Here is a 15,055-nt window from a genome sequence, read left to right on the forward strand (position 1 = left end):
CCACTCCGGAAGCGTTGGCCACTCAGCATTAACCCTCTCATTTATCTGCTTAACAAGTGCTTATGAAACTCATCGGCTGGTGTGGGTACAAAGTAAAGATAGGGCTCAGATCTCATGAAGAAATTTAGTCTGACAGTATTCTCCTTGTTCCCTTCCTTTACCATTTTTCAGCCAATGCTGCATGTTTCTCAAAGGGGTCCTTTGGAGGAACGAGGAAACAAAAAGTCATATTCTTATAGTCAATGTATCTAATAACTCTAAAGGGTAATGTAGAGAACTAAACATTATCTTTTCTTTTTCTCTTCATCTATCAACTTACCTATCATATCTATCATATCTGTTTGTCTATCTATCTAATTCTTGTCTGCTGGCTCTGAGCACCTCCCCTCACTCCTGAGAATAGCACCCTAATTTTCCTTGGGGGAATCCGCCCTCTTCCACTGCCAGCCTGCCAACTTCAGGACGGGACGTGGGATCCAGGACTGGCTGGTGACGGGAATTCCCGGGATTTTAGCTGGAATTGTCAGGAAAAGGCACTCTCATCTTGGCTTGCTAAACTGGTGGAGTTTAATCCTAGAGCTGCCCATGACCACCTTGCCATCAAAGTGGAGAAATTATATGAAAATGAAGCTGAACACAGAGGAAGGGGAATTGGATCATGAAGAAAGACACAATTTTGATGAGACCATCTGAGTCCTTGAATTTAACCAGGCTTAACGTTGGGCCTATAAACTTTTCAGTTATGTGAATCAATAATTTTTAAAAATTGATTTGAGTGGGGGCTTCTCTCACCTGCAAGTAAAATATGTAGGACAGGGACACCTGACGCAGCCCGGGGAGTCAGAGAAGCCTTCCTGAGAAAGTCATACCTAAATGGTCTCCCAAAGGAAGTCTGGGTAAGAGGAAAAAGGAGTGTCGTCAGCAAGGAAACAGCCTTTTGGAAAACCTGTGGTTGAGAAAGAGCATGACTTATTTGAAATGAAAGCTGCTCCCTTTGGTTGGCACACACAGTGCGAGAAGGACCAGAGGCAGGAGCACCATGGAGACACAAGGCTGCTGACATCGTGGGGGGCCAGACAAGGCACAACTTTATCCTCAAGGCAAGGGGAAGGGTTTTCGGTGAGGCCACGAAAGACCCAAATTGCCTCTTAGAAATGTGTCTCTGACAGCCACGTAGAAAACTGACTCAAATGGGCAAAACCCACATGTCAGTGTGACGTGACACTGACTGGACAGGAGTGGAATCAATGGATTAGAGAGCTTTCTAAGAGAATGAGAAGTCTTTGGGGCCTGACTGGCAAGAAATGGGGTAAGGAGGAGTCAGGGAAATGGCTGAGTTCCCAACTTAGGCACTGGCCAAGGGCAGTGTAGAGGGAGAGCATCCCAGGGGAAGAAGGTCTTGGAGGAAGTGCATTCAGTTTTGGAGAACTGGGGTGTGAGGTGTTTGGCATATTTAGGGGAAATGGGGATCCATGGAATAGTCCAGTCAGCTGTGTCAGGAAAGTGAGAGCTGGAGATAGATAAATGTGGGTGGTGTGGTTGTGACTGACACCATGATTGTAAATACGGTATTTTGGAGTCAACATGTTAGGTAAGGAAGGAAGAGGACTTGGGGAAGAATCCTGGAAAACACTAACATGTAGGGAATGACCAGAAGAGAAATCACCCGAAAAGAAGCCTAGAAAGAATAACTGAGGAGGGCAGAAGAAAAATCAGGAGACCATGACACCTGAAAGGGCAAAACTTTAGAGAATATGTCAAGGAATGGCGGCGGATGAATGATTACTCCAAACTTTGCTGTGGAAGAGAGGAGAAGGCAAGGGGGTTGATGCTCAGAGAGGAAGACCCTTTGCTCTTCTTTGCTCCCGCCTTTATTGGTCCTTCAGGATAATCATAAATTTTTATCACTGTTTCTCAAGCACGTGTTATGTGACCAGGGGTCTTACTGGAACTCGAAGGATCTGTTTACTGTAAGGACACAATATGCTAATCTGTGTGTTCTACGAGTTCTGCGAAACATAGCCTAAGGGACAATGCATACATCTCTTAGATCACAGGGCAGCGGTTTGGACTAAGAAAGCTTTGGGAAGGGCAACTCCCCGCGGCATTCTTACAGCAGAGTGGTCACACAGGCCTCGGCATTCCAAAGGCCTATGCCCTTCTCTGAAACATTCCGTCGCCCCCAGTGGCCTCCGTGTTACATTTTTAGCAAGCCAGGTATTATGGCTGATTTCATGCTCTACATTAACCCCAACAACCTCCATGTCTGCCAAAGATTCAGACATGCTGCTTCGGGTCCAAAAACTGCTGTGAGTTGGGGGGCAGGGTTTATTGTTACTACTTGTCTGACAGGTGGGACCAGAACGCTCACTGCAGAGAGATATGGGGTTGTTTGGGGGGGGGAGGAGAGAAATGTTGATAAATACTTGATAACACATGTCAGGTTTTCAAAAGAAGGAAAAGCTGGTCTTCAGGATGGAAGGAGAATTCGGAGGTCTTGCAATAATTCTGGAAGGGATGGCAAGGAAAGGAGACAGAAGGGAAAGAACCAGGGAAATAACCAGGGGCCCCAGATTGTTTGTGATGGTACCCTATCATGGAACATCACAGAAATTCTATAAAATGTCATAAATTTGTGCTCCATTGAAGTGATGATTGTTATTTTTCTAGAAACTGAAAGAGGGGCTTAGTTTCACGCTGGAGAAGGTGTGGGAAGGAATGGAGAGTAGGTGAGAACCCTGCAGTTGAAGCTACAAAGGAGGCCTGGCAGACGCGGGTGACAGAGGCGGCTGGAGGCGGGCCCAGCCTGCCCGGGTGGGAGTCTGGGTCCCCATTTATCAGCCTTGGAACCACGCTAAGTCTCAGTCTCCTTATCTGCAAAATGAGATACCAGTACTTCCCAGCGCACAGGACTGTCGTCAGGATTCAATGAGTTAGACGTGGGCTGGTGCGCCGTAGGCTTTTCACACACGTTGGCTGTTTCCACACAGCCCTTTGGAAGGGCTTTGGGCTTCCACAGGCCATGGAATTAGGGGAGATTAGGCAATTTCTTCCAGAGCTCAAGGTTAAGAGAAGTTCCCCCACGAGGCCTCTATTATATAAAAGAAGGATTGACAATGGTCTGTGGATTTAGCCACAGGGATGATGTTACCCCAGAGAGGGCAGTTTTAATGAAGAACGTGGACCAAAGGCAAATGGCGGTATGTACATTCAGATGTGAGCGAGGGGGGACAGCGACAATTTTTAAAGACGTGTAGCTAGGAAAGGCAGGAGAGATAGAGACAGAGAGAAAGTAAGAGCTGGGATGGAACCTCATCTCAGAGGCCCCCCATTCACTCAGGGTAGTAGTATAATTGTCTCTTCTACTAAAGGTGATACCTTGATACCACAAAACTTGCTGTCATAGTTCTTTACGTCCCTACTCTCATTTAGATTTAAAGAACGCAGTCAAGACATAAAAAGTTCCCTGTTGGGAAGTTTAAATTTGAATCTTATACTTTAAAAGATGCCTATTAATTTGCCATGTTTGTGAACTGAGACCTCATCCGTGTCACACAGTCCTTCATACTTTCTTCCCGAGTGGAGAGAAACATCTCACCGGCATATCATCACTCTTCAATAGCTAGAGGCATCATCAGAAATTGAGATAATTACCCATAACAGGAATAAATGAATTTTGAGTACATGGGCTCCCACCTCTTAAAGCAGGGCAAAGGAGGTTAACAAGGCAGGGCGACTCGTGGCTGGAGGAGTGCACATAAGTCATTCTTAATTGGAGGTTTCACCTTTGTTCCCCTGAGCAGTTGCCAAGGAACTTTCTACATGTGACTTGAGATAAATGGGCAAGTCAGGGAACTGTTTGCATCTCTAAGATGAACTGCTAGGTTCGTCCTTTGAAATCCTGAAGGGGATGGTGGTGATTAAAGATACATTTTTTACAACTTGGTGTAAAAGACAGTCAAAACGTTTAGAAGGAAGAGACGGGGCTCAGGGAAGCCCACGCATGAGCAGTGACTCTGGGATGCTGTATTTCACATTGATTTTGTTATGGATGCTCGAGGCAGTCTGGTTTGGGTGACGCACCCCGAGAACTGTAGATCATGAATTAGAGTCAGTCCTTCTTGGTGAAGAACAAAGGAAGCCAAGGGAAGCCTCGAAGGGAAAACCACACGAGCACCCTCTCTTCTGTAACAAGCTCGTCGGCTCCTCGAGGGAAGGGATGGAGTCCATCCTTCTTTTGAGGTTTTACTCTCAGATGCTACAAGTTGAGTGTGGCCATATGAAGCCATAGAAACAGCTCTGGGTGGAGAGTCCGTGGTTTGAAGTTACAGGGCTAGCCTACTCACACCTCTGCCACTAATTTGGTGATTTGGGGCAAGCCGTGACCCCTTCAAAACTCCTTTTCTCCCACGTGTAAAATAGTAGAAAGCAAATGGCCACAGGGATTCTTACCAATGTAGGATTTTGAGCAACTGGATGGGCGGGCAGATGGGCGGAAGGATGTGCATCTATGATAAAGAGGTTCAAAAGAAAACAACTTCTCTTATATTTCGCTTTGTTAATTATATGGGCCATTTGTACGGAAAAAGCATGGGCGTGAAACCTAGACGTCTTGGGTTGGCACATGCAGACAATAATATTCTTATATAAAAGTTTGGATAAAACACTTCTTATACACTTGCCTTCACCCCAGATATTTGGCTTTCAATTTCTTAATCTTCTGGAATGCCTGAAATTACTTTTGGCATTTTGATCATTCCTGGGGTACAACTGTATGCTATTTGAAACAGAAATGACATAAATAACAAAATAACACAGTTCCTGCGAATCAACTCAAAATCTTCCAAGTCACACAGACTATCGGAAACCAGAACCTGTTTTCCTGGACAGGGAATGTATTTGCCCTGTCCACGAAATTGAGATCAAACTTGGATATTATTTTCCAGGTCCTAGTCTTTGGAAAACAGACAAAGAATACCCTGATGGCGTGTGATGTTTTGTGAATAGCGAACTCTATAAACATATTCTTAGGAACCACACTTTGCCCCATGAGTAAATTAGATAGGTCACAGGTGTATTTTCACGAACTCATTTTCTGCATAGTATGGAGGGAGCATGGCATATATTTAGCCCTCAAAAATGTTTGTTGAATAAATAAATGAAAGCATATATAGATGGTATTTAAAGGAGCCTGTAAAATCTATCATTAGGAAATTTCCTAATTAAAATTTAATTATTGCTATCAATTTTGATCTATTATGTATATAAAAGGATTGACAGTTAATGAATTTCTGAGTAGATGAACTCTTCTTGAGTTAGTCTTAATAACTCTGGGAGGCTCCTAATGGCATCTGGCTTTCTTTAAGAAAAAAAAAAATTGAGAAATAAACCAACCGGTCTGTCTGGTTATCCAGACATCTATGGACCAGTCAGGGAACGATTTAATTTGGGACTAGCTTCCCAAGCCATGTGGCTTCTCTGAGAGGTCTCTCTCTGTTAAAACCTTCTTGAGTCTCTGGTGGTGCCCTTTGAATTATGGGTACTCTTAAATTCAGAGAGAGAGATCTAGAAAGGAAAAGGGTTGATTAAAGGAAGGTATGATCCCTTTTGACACTAAGAGAGCATACTCACTAAGATGAGTAAGAAAGTGCTAACCATCCATTTATTATTCGGGGCTCCGATGAAAAACGTGAGTGAAGATATTCCTGTCTGTCTCCCATGGGCTGCATCTTGGCAATATTTAATTTTGACCAACCATTTTCCTTTTTAATTAAGATAACTTTTCCTGGAGGCTTTGCCTATGGGAACTAAGCCCTGCAATTCAGGACTAATATTGTGGCATCCTCTTATCATCACGTCTGCTAATGAATGTCCAGAAATGTGCGCGCTACGGAGGACGGGGAGTTTGGGACCGGATGTCTGAAGAGTCTCTTTGCATTTTGACAGTTGACATTTGTAGAAAATTTCTTTCCAGGTCTGTTTGATCACATATTTATTAGAAGAGTAATATGGTGTGTGTGTGTGTGTGCACACGTATTGTCCTTTTTCTCCAGCAAAGAGCCATAGAACACCAGGTTGATCAGTCCATGCATCCTCTTCCTTTTATTATGATGAGAAACAGGCCCGGAGAGGTGAAATTACTGGACCACGGACACCATTAGCTAGAACTGGAGCTCAAGTCCCCTGATACTGTTGAAATTCGTCATAGGCTACATTGCCACTTCTTAGCGAGTTCTAGATAAGTTCTATATTTTTATTTGAGGCTTCACTTGAGGTAGATGATGGTATTTTGAAGAGCTCTCAAAGTGTCACTCTTCTTGCTCTAAGACTTTTTCCTCATCAGTCATAAGCTCGCATGGCTCAAGGTGCGCTCTTTCTTGAAACCTGACCCCAGGTCATACATGGGACAACTGATCTGTATCTCCCTGCAAGGACAGCAGCAGAACAAAAATTAGTGTGTATGTGGGGGGGGGCAGATTGTAAGGGTGTGTAGGCGTACAAATCTACAGGTAAACCTTGGGCCATCCACTGGGTTGCCTCCTCTTTGGTTCTTATCTAGCTGATCTTCACCGTGGTGAGGGGCTGCAGGCTTGGGCATTCAATCAGGTCCTCGTGCTCTGGTTCTGGTCCTCCAGGACTGGACAACTATGGGGTGTTAGCCTGGTCACCAGCCCTGGCCAGGCCCACATCTGGCATTTACCCTAGAGGCTGGGTGTTGCTTCCCTGTTGTGCTTTCCCAGATGGTAGAAAGGCAGATATCAAAGTGGTGGGGCTCCATATAGGCTCTGAACCATCTTGGGCAGACTCTCGTATCCTTCTGTATCTCTGTCTCTTCATCTGTACGCGGGGGTATTTGTGTCTTAAGAATAGGGATATGTGTTGGGGCGCCTGGGTGGTGCAGTCATTAAGCGTCTGCCTTCAGCTCAGGGCGTGATCCCAGCATTCTGGGATCGAGCCCCACATCAGGCTCCTCTGCTAAGAACCTCCCACTCCCTGTGCTTCTGTTCCCTCTCACTGGCTGTCTCTCTCTGTCAAATAAATAAATAAAATCTTAAAAGAAAAAAAAAGAATAGGGATATGTAGAATGACACACAGAATTGTCCCCAACTGGCTCTGAGTGATTATCCCACAATGGCTGGTGCAGGCTGGCTCAAACTGGGAGCCACTGTCTTCATCTCACTGGGAGAAGGCAGCTGTCCCCAGTCTCAACATCTCATGAGATAGGTGGCTTCCTCTTCCAGTAGAGGCAGGGGCGAAGGGGTGGGGGGTGAGGGTACAGACTCCTATGGGCTGCTGAGGTCTTGAGGTGTTAGGCAGCTGGCGCTCCCAGCAATTGACGTAAACAGCTGGTGCCTAAACTCAGGTTACCTGTTTGTACAAGATGGGCTTCATGCTTGCCCCATGTGAAGAACAACAGGGGGTAGCAGCCTGTCCTAGAACAGATGCTTTTATGACCTAGAAGCACCTAAAACCCCACGTGAGCTCAAACAGGACCGTCTGCAGAATGCTCCAAATTCCAACACTTTGTACGTGTATGGCTCTGAGTGCAGCCTCATCAAGGGGATACTTCTGTGCTTCCCCAAACCCTTAGAATATTAAGCCATGGTGAGGCTTAAATGAGTGAATCCATAAAAAACACTAAGGACAGTGCCTGATGTTCTTAGCTTTCAAATGGACATAGCCTTTCAATTAAAAGGACCACAGTGAGTTAATAGATGTAAAAGCCATGTGTAAACTATAAAGCACGTACCCATATTACCTATTATCATTATTAGCAGTGTCTATCTTTTGTACCATTAAATTCTCTTCATCCAACCTGGGGCATAAAAAGAAACGAGGGCCACGTTAGTATTTATTGGAGAATGGAAAGAACTGGGGTATATATATGATGGGGGATAGCTAGGCAGGAGGACTTTCCATTTCAGTGGTTTTCCTCCAAGGAATGCTTTCATTTTTTAAAGGACGTACATGAATTGGAAGAATTAGACTTGTCTTCTGTCTTAGAATGGGGGGGTGCTTTTTTCCTTCCTGTGTAGAAATAACCCCAGATCATATCTGTGTCTTTCTGCAGAAAGTTGTTAAAAACCTAGTTCTTTTTTCCTCACACTTTCAGATGTATAAATACATCTTTATGTGCTCTAACACAATCTCAATATAAATATGAGAAGGATGAATTCCTGTTAAATATACCACCAGGTTGCTGCAGCCTAAAATAAGAAACGATATGTCAATAAGCCTGGGAGAGGAATCTGATTATCTCAAGTTACGTGCTCATGAGGGCCCTGCTGTGAATATGGCAGCAAGGAGAATATTTGGGTGGCTAAAATTACCTCAGGAGTGATACTTCTAGAAGCCTGAGAGCCAGCCTCGATTCCCCTCTAGATCAGGTCTTTTCATTTCCACCTTCAATATATCTTAAAGCCATTTACTTCAATTACCCTCACCGCTGTCTTAGCCTAAGTCACTGCCATCTTGTGCATGAATGACAAGAGTCTTCTGGTTTGTTTCTCTGCTGATACTTTGGCCCTACTCCAGCTAATTCTCTACAAAGAGGTTAGAGTAATCTTAAATTTTATTTATTTATTTTTTTTGTTAAGTAAACTCAACCTCCAATGTGGGGCTCCATCCCATGACCCTGAGATCAAAAGTCAGGTGCCGTACTCACTGAGCCAGCCAGGCACCCCTAGAGTAATCTTTTTGTTTTTAAATTTTTTATTATTTTTTTAAATGATGCTTTATTATGTTAGTCACCATACAGTACATCCCCCGTTTCCAATGTAAAGTTCGATGATTCATTAGTTGCGTATAACACACAGTGCACCATGCAATACGTGCCCTCCTTGCTACGTAATCTTTTAAAACATAAATTGCATCATGCTTTCCCTGAGCTCTAGTAGCTCTTTTTGTCCTTGGAGTAAAACCCAAACACTTCAACATGGCCTACAAACTCCTGTGTGAACTCACAAAATTCTCATCCCTTGTGCGGGGAAAAGGCAGCTCCACTGGCTTTTCGTTTCTTCTTTAGTTCCTGGAAAGCTTTAGGCACTCAGAGCTTTTGCACATCCTGATTTTTTTTCCACAGGTCTACTTTCCCCTCTCTTCACTCTACATCTTCTTTACTCTCCTGCTGGTCTCAGCTCAAATGGCTTCTCAAACACACACACATACACACACACAGTCCCATCTGAATAAGATCCTGTCCTTTAACATCTTCAAGCCCTCTGGGCTTTGCATTCCCTACACTTCTATCAGAGCATATAAATGCATCCATATTTGTTAGTGTATTTATTGAATAATTTTCTTCCTCAGTGGATGGTAAGATCCGGGAGGAGGCAGACCCTGTTCGTTTTGTTCACTAATGAGTACATCGTCTCTAACACAGCGCTTGGCACATAGTAGGTGCTCAAGAGACTTTGATAAGTGAATGGATATTCACATTGTCGTAAGTTGGCATGGTGAGCTCTAAAAGCTGAGGGGTCTCAGTGATTTCCATTGAACTGACAGTCTAGAGTCTAGAAGGCAACTGTGTAGAGCGCGTTAGGAACCCTGGATTCTAAATCTGTCAGGCCTAAGGTAAGTCAAACCTCTCTGAACCGATTTTTATCATTGGTAAATTGAGGAAAATCAAGACTCCTAATACTCATCCTTTATACCCCTCGGGAGGGTTGTGAGGATGAATGGAGAGAATCGTAGTAGTGCTTTGGAACCTTAACATATTTATACAGTTTACGTTGTTGTCATCATTAAATGGAAAATTGTGTCTTCAAGCAGAATAGGAAAAGAAGAAAAAGCAGACAGAAGGAGAAAGAGACGAATGACAGCCAAGAGGTCGTTAGTAATAAATACAGTGACCTGGAATCTGTTGTCCAATTTTTAAAATTCCAGTTATTTGAGGAAAGCCAAACCAATCAAAACAATCACAAAGCATTTATAACATGTAGATTTTTAGGCTGTTTGTGTCTTTGGCAAATTTCCTAGCAAATGAATCCCACTCGATTGAGAGCAGATGTTATCTATATTTTTAAACTTCTTAGATCTTCATGATTTTGGATATTACATCAACAGTCAGTACTTACTTTTGTCAAGCCTTAGTTCTTATCTTCCCCAATTTTCCTTTCCTTTTGTAAATTATATGCTAATTTCTAAACCTGTGTGAAATCTTTTATGATGCTAATGATTCCTTTTTTTATGCCCATTTAATATACTTAATTCTGAAATTCTCAATTCATCAGGCAATTTAAGCAAAACTTATAAAACATCCATTATAATCTGTCTCAGTGCATTTACTGTGGGTGATTTTAGTTCAGAATGTATTAGTTAAGCCATAGCTACAAAGTTGAATAGTGACATCCTTTGACTCCTGGTTTCACAATGGTTTTATGTGGTGGGAAAAAGGTCCTTGTTTCTGGTCTGAAATATTGTACAGTTCAAGTATGATGGAGAAACCTCATCTTTACCTCATTTTTGGTTTCCTAGTGAGAAAGAAGTCGCAGTGAATATAATACTGTAATTAGCTGTCATTTTTTATAATGGATCAAGGAAGTGTTTTATTTCATTCAATGTGAATTTAAACTCTTTAAAGAAAATGTGTATTTGGTACATAGGAGGTGCTCTAGGCATGCTTAGGATTTTACCCATCTATTTATTTGATAAAACACAGTACAATATTATGGAACTATTCTAGGTGCTAGGCATTGAAAAAAAAATAACAAATAAGATGATCCTTGGCTATTTTTTACTTTCTTACTCATTTGTGTCTTTGACTCAGATTTCAGTTAGGTAAAATTTATCAAATCCAGACTTGGTATGAGGATTCTTGGTAGTCTAGAGAATTCCTAGACCATTAACAAATGCTTGATGATTGATTACCAATGCTGGTTTGCAAAACCTGTGTTGTCACTAGCCACACACACACACACACACACACACACACACACACACACACACACTTACTTTACCACTCATTTAAATTCACTTTAATTTTCTAAAACTAAGGATGCCACATAGAATCTTGTTGACATGTTGTGTTAATCAGAATACTGGCTCAGCTGCTTCTACAGAAACCATGTAACAGTGCTTCACACCAGATAGACGTTTCTTTCCGTTATATATGAAAATCCAGGTTGGCAGGGAGTCCAGAGGAAGGGCAGTCCTTGAAGAGGTTATTCAGGGACCCAGAGTTCTTTCTGTTTTGTGAGTCTAGTATCCCTTCATCAGGATGGGCAATGATGTCTCACTACCATGTGTCTGTGCCCCACCCAGAAGGAAGGGCAGAGAGAAAGACAGAGTTTCCACTCAAAAGCATGACCTGGAAGTTATGCAGGTTACCCCTCCCAGGCCATGGCATAGAACTCGGCCATCTGACTCTACCAAACCAGAAGGGAGGCTGAGAAACTTAGTCTTCAGTTGGGCAACCATGTGTCTAGGGAAGTTCAGGAAGGGTAGAATGGCTATCAGGGCAAAACTAGTAATCTTTAGGAGATGTCCTGTCTCCTTCTTCCCTCCCCACATGCACTCTTCATTTTCTAAGGAAGTCAGGACTTTGTTTCATGAAAATCAATGAAAATATGAAAAGCTGCAAGATCATTAGAGCACTCATGAGCCCAATGCTCAGGATCTACCCAGGCTTCACCCTATTTCTTGATGGAGTCCCAAAGCACGAACATTTATACTCCTTGAATAATCCAATTCTCTTCTTTGGTCTTGAGAGCTAGTTACATGGGCAGTTTTTCCTCCTCACTAGTTAGAGAGATGCCCATTGGGAAGAAATGCACTACTGCAGAAGCAGCCGATTAGCGACAAATTATAAAATCTTACATACTCATTATAAGGTAATCTCCCAATTGTAGTGCCTAGAGCTGGGGCTGAATTTGACCACCTCCCTGGCTGAATCCTCCTTACAGTCATTCATTACTTCTCTCTGACATCAACCCTGGCTTCTGGGGGACTCTTTAAAGTATTCATTTATTCGTTCACTCAGTCAATATTTATCGAGTAGCTGTTATGTCCAAGACAGTGTGCTGGCTGTTAGAGGATGCAGATAAAAGAGTGAAAAAGTATACAGTCCTTGCCCTTAAGGTACCTGCCATCAGGAAGCGCAGACAAGAGATCCACATACTTAATTAATTAATGCTGTAATGTGTGATGGATGTTGAAGCTATAGGGTGGGTGATGGTTCAGAAGAAGATTCAGTCTTACTTGGTGTGGAGATCTGCTTTAGAAAGGAAACGACCAGAAGGATGTATAAGGTTTTTGTTTTTGTTTTTGTTTTTGTTTTGTTTTGTTTTGTTATAAGGTAATGACAACCGAAGACCATCTATGCAATGGAAACACTATGAGGAAAGTAGTAGTGATGGGAAGATTTAGGGGTGATATTACCCAGGCTGAGACTCCCCTAATCTGGGAGATAGGGGGGACCTGGACGGCAGAGTAGACACTGACGCTGACTGCCTGGGGCAGCTCTGCCCAGTAGTGCTGGGAGGGTATTACGCATGTCCAAACTCATGCTACTTGTCCACTCACTCCCTGGGCTCCAAGAAGCAGTGCTCTGCACAGGGACAGGTCCTCTCAATGGCCCTGCAATTTCCCTCCCTTCCAGAATGATTGGGCTCATTATTTCTTTATGTAAATGAAAAGCATTCTAAAGCCTGACTCTCCGAGTTAACATCTGGGCATCAACATGGTCCAGTACACTTCTTGAAATACAGAACAAAGGAGCAGTGTGCTGTATTACTGTTCGTATCTTTGTGGCTGTTGAACTTGCAAGTAGCAGATCTTCCTTTGCTGTGAAGGATAGGGAACTTGTCTCTCTGCCACAGTTTGGGCAAATCCTGGGAAAACAACAGACAGATGAGATTTAGGAAAGTAGATTATTCAAAAAGTCACTTAAAAAACATACAAAACAAGGCTGTTTTATCACTTTTCATGGCTCCCAAAAGTGAGACTCTCATGAATTAATTTCTCATACACAAAGGGAATATCCAATCTGGAGAGTTTTCAACAGTCTAGAAGTTAAACAAAAACATTTGTGTTTCTGTGCTGAGCTCAGGGGATCCTGCCTGAGACTCTTGCCTGCAACTGTCCTGGAACCTGAATCAGAGCGCAGGCAAAATTTTAAGTTGGGATTAAAATGTTAATTTCTCTCCCATATTTTCACTTATAGCAGTTTCTAAACTCACTGAGTTGAGAAAAATGGTTTCCACTTTGCCACAGTCGAGCAATGTGTGACTGAACTATGAGCATCTCAGTCAGGAAGAAGTGTTTGGATTTTGATTTATATCTAGATGAGGTTCTTTGCAGATGGAAGGCTTGAGAGATGTGGTAGCAGGAGACCAGATTCTGGCTGAGGAAGAATCCAAAACAGAGAGAAGGGATTGGAGAGCCTACCAAGTAGCTGATTATTTTGGTTCTATCTTCCTGTCTCAACAGGGATAAATGCTGGTGTAGGTGAAGTATTTTGGCCTCCCAGGAAGAAAGGGGGTAGAGTAACCCAAGGTGGTATGAATGTCTTCACTATTATTTATGAGGGTTAAACCTGAGTGACGGAGCCCAGAGAAATTTTGATGCAGGTGTCTCTTCTCCAGGTGAGAGATACACATTCACCTAGTGAGTGGGAACAACTAGGTGTTTTTTGATTTTATGACCCGAAGCCCTGTTTATTTATCGTTTATTGGCTCTATTCTAAGTATCTAAGGATAATTATGTAGATTGTTCATGGGGCAATTTGGTAACAGACCCATGGATAATAAATCAGCGTGAATGTTCAGACTAGACTCTTCTAACCTTTCCTACTCCTTTATTAAATTGAATTTTCTCAAAAACTTTTTTTGCCTCCTGAGATATTACTGTGCACTGGAGGAAGATTGGTGTGCGCGTGCCAAAATGACTTTTTGTAAACTATCAAATAGATTCACTTTGTCAGTTAGGTGGACATGCTTCGGTCTGTCTGAATATCTGAAACTGGGAAGGAAGGAGGGAAGGAAGGAAGGAAGGAAGGAAGGTGGATCTAGTGTTTCAACTCACCTTGTTCTGAGCTGACTCCAGGAACCCATGGGATGAGTTCAAGGCAAATATCTTGATATGATTTGCCTATCAGCTGCTTTTAACAGTGAGGATAAAGCAGCAGTACCTGGGAGACAAAACAACCTGTAAGTGGACAGAAGATGCCTGTGTTTGGTGGTAGTTGCTTGTACTTCGTGTTGATACCTAACGTCTTTGGGAAGCCTACAACATAATGCTCTACAGTAATGCTTATTCATCCTAACTAGATAAGGCCTTCTTTAACTTCTGAGACTGAGCTATTAGGGTACATGGGCCCCTAGAATAAGGAGCTCTTGTTTGTGTCCATTGGGGAATGTCTTCCATGAAGCCAGTAGAAGCAGCTCTGGGGAAATCATTGGGCTTGCTTTTCATTATTGGCCTCACACTATCAGTTGTGTAGAAAAAAATACTATGGGATGAAGGGACCAAATAATAAGGGGCTGGAAAAATACTTCCTTTTATAGACATAGCTTGAGCCCATCAACTTGGTAATAGTAAAAGTGGTCCTCATTGTTTGAGTTTCATGCCCATTTTCTGAGGAGTAGATGGCTGTATAATTATTCTAGCATTTTTCTGTTTACTAAAGGGTAATGTGAACGAACCATACTTAGGAGACAAATGTTACTTGGCTAATGCCACAGAAGACTTAGTGCCATCTTGACAGTTTGCCCAACCAACCTTGGGGAGATTGTCTCAACATCCCTTTCTATAACTTCTTAACCCTGCAGCTCCTGAGGACTTGCCACTTCTAGGACATTGACACCAAATTCAGGCACCTGCCAATCTCTGTCCTTTCTCAGTTTCTGGCAATCTCTTTTCTTTCCCTTATATTTTTTTCCTCAAAAGCACTTTCCCATAGCCACCACCTGGAGCGTACTTCCCCTCTGGAGCATAATATCTGGACAGAGTTTAGGCTTTTATTGTGGATAAGAAGATAGGCCAGTGATGGGTATTAAGGAGGGCACATATTGCATGGTGCACTGGGTGTTATATGCAAGCAATGAATCATGGAACA

At 42.8% G+C, this 15,055-nt stretch overlaps 1 long non-coding RNA gene across 1 annotated transcript in view; it reads left to right on the plus strand.

The window, feature by feature from the left end:
- LOC117796969 overlaps nucleotides 1-15,055 on the plus strand; it is a 119,822-nt gene that overhangs the window by 92,573 nt on the left and 12,194 nt on the right. The gene's annotated exons all lie outside the window — the stretch shown is intronic.

This window comes from Ailuropoda melanoleuca, chromosome 17 (genome assembly GCF_002007445.2).
Source record: "Ailuropoda melanoleuca isolate Jingjing chromosome 17, ASM200744v2, whole genome shotgun sequence".
Classification (NCBI taxonomy): domain Eukaryota; kingdom Metazoa; phylum Chordata; class Mammalia; order Carnivora; family Ursidae; genus Ailuropoda; species Ailuropoda melanoleuca.